Here is a 2,798-nt window from a genome sequence, read left to right as displayed (position 1 = left end):
GTGTGTGTGTGTGTGTGTTTGTTTGTTTGTGTATGTGTGGATCTGTATGTGTGTATGTGCGTGTTTATGCGTGCATGTGAGGGTGTGTGTATGAGGGGGGGGGGAGATACTGTTAGTTTTCCCCCACAAACAAGGTCCTCCAGTACCCCAATAACTCTCCCTCATTTGCCGTTTGTCTGTTTAATTACAAAGCTGATGAAGAATGCTGGAAAACGGCAATAAAATACAGCAATACGAGAAAACAATAATGACAATCTACAATAATTAAAAGGCATGTCTACACTCGACAGATTTTTCCGTTGGTTATTTTTGAGTGGCCACCTGGATGAGTAAAGCTGTGGCTACTTGTTACTATAATTAATTATCTATTATCACTTCTGCTGCTTCTTTTGTTCCTTTTTGAGTGATTGTTTGACCGTTCGGTCTTATTTTCTATGTTGTTTTTCTGGGTTTTTGTTCTTGTTGTTGACCTTAATAATGTATTTGGCTTTCTTTATTGTTGTGTGGTTTTGTTGTTGTTGGGTTGTTGTTGTTTTTTGTTACTATGGTTCTTATTGTTGTCTTTTTTCTTGTTGTTTTTCTTGTTGCTTTTGTAAATATTGTTTTTTGTTTTTGTTATTTTTTGTTGTTGTTGTTGTGGTTGATGATAATGATTTTTTTTTTGTTTCCTTAATGGGCCTGGTGGACTCCACTAAGAATTCTTCGAGCGAGAGCGAGGCTCTTTTTTGGCTCCTTTGTCATGATGATGATGATGGTGATGATGATGATGATGATGATGATGATGATGCTGATGATGATGATGATGATGATGATGATGATGATGATGATGATGATGATGATGATGATGTTACTAGCTTTTTTGTAGCTCTCTATTTATTATAATAATTATTATTGTTGTTACGAGGCGGGTGTCATTGTAGTTATTGCTGTTGTTATTGTTGTCAACAATATCAGACCCTGCTCTTTTTGCTGCTGTTGATCAATTGTTTTTCTGTTTCGTTTCTGTAAATCGTTTACGTTATATTTAGTACGTTATATTTAGTACGTTATATTTAGTACGTTATATTTAGTACGTTATATTTAGTACGTTATATTTAGTACGTTATATTTAGTACAAACTGTTCTTCGGTTACTGTCTTTTCCTTTTGCGACGCAGTTCTGTGATCCAATTTTTTCTCGTTCTTGAAAGAAACATAGATGCAGAAATTTAGAGCCACCCCTTGCTATAAAATCTGATATCATTTTTAAAAGTGTCGTAATACGTAGGTTTATTTCTAACAATACATTTTATAGGAGAGCAAAAAAAAAAAAAAAAAAAAAAAGAATGTGTTTACCAAGAAAACAAACTCTTTGTAAATATGCCAAGTAAATATTTTTAGGAACACAATTTTGATAATAACTTCCGTATTATCTTTAAACCAAATTATGTTGTTTTCTCTAACACAGTCAGATAATAATTATTCGTTCTTGATCCTGCATGTGTGTGTGTGTATGTGTGTGTGTGTGTGTGTGTGTGTATGTGTGTGTCTCAAAACATACCGTGTTCTATAAGAAAACAAAATGACGGACTTCCTTTAAAAAAGCGATATTGCCCCAAAGGTAAACCTTTTCAAATCTGTAGAAACCACTCACTTGGATTTTTAAAAATTAAAATTAATTGAAGGATTTTCTAGAATACAGACTACAGGAGTTTTCAAATAGTATCAGGGTTTTTTTAATTCCTGTAAAATTGTAAAATTTGCATAATGTGCTGTGTCTCTCAGAATAACGACAGAAATAGCCACAACTACATTGAGCGGGTCGGGGGACCGAAATAGTCCTCTTCCAAACTGACAGAGGCGCAACTACCCCCTGGAGGGTGCCACACATACTTGACAACCTGTCTGGTATTCGGCATCGTTTCTTCTTCCTCTTCATCTTCTTCCTCTTTTTCTTCTTCCTCTTATAATGTGCCCGGCGCGCTCATGTGACCTTGAGCATTTGCGAGCACCACAATGCACTTACATAAAATCAAAAACAAAACCAAAAAATCCCAACTGAGCCCCCACCTAAAAAAACCCAACAAACAACACCAAGAGCTCCCCTTCTACCTTTCTTTCTTGGACCACAGTCTCCACCTACTCTGACCAGCCGTATCTCATCTTTTTAAATTCCGAACCCAAGTCGCTCTCTCATGTGCTTCTGTGTACCTCTCTTTGGCTTTCCCTGTGGATTTCATCTCTAAAAATCAATAACGTTAAGAGAAACAGGAAAAGAATTAGACAAATCTTGAGAAAAACCGATAACACACGCCCTCTTAACGATATTTATATTTTATTATAGAATTTTCTGTTTCCCTTATGTTATTGATCTGTATATCTATTCTCCGTTTATTTGTTTGATCCCCTGATTGTTCATTTTAAAAATAGTGTCAGACCAGTTAGATTTTAGTAACTGATACCAAATTCCCATAACTTTCGGGAAGTTCTTTTTGTAATTGTCCATGTTTCTAATTCATGAAGTAGTACATTCTTTTACTCTACCGTTGAAAATCCGATTCTTGGTTCTTGTTCCTTCAGCAAGTTCTTGTTATCCACATTTTTTTAGCTGTGTAAAAAGGTGCCTTGAAATAATCCCAGACTACAATACTGGCGTCTGTGGTATAGCGATTAGATGCTGCACCGTCAAATACAGAAGAGGTAAGTTCGATTCTAATGTGGGTAGGGTTTTAATTCTAATCCAACATCTCCGCCTGTCTGCGGAGACGTTGTATCCCCTCTCAGCCTGGGTTAGCCCTGACAGACAAAGTAGGGGGGGGG

This window comes from Aplysia californica, unplaced genomic scaffold (genome assembly GCF_000002075.1).
Source record: "Aplysia californica isolate F4 #8 unplaced genomic scaffold, AplCal3.0 scaffold00124, whole genome shotgun sequence".
NCBI classification, from domain to species: domain Eukaryota; kingdom Metazoa; phylum Mollusca; class Gastropoda; order Aplysiida; family Aplysiidae; genus Aplysia; species Aplysia californica.
Note: the sequence above shows the minus strand (reverse complement) of the source record.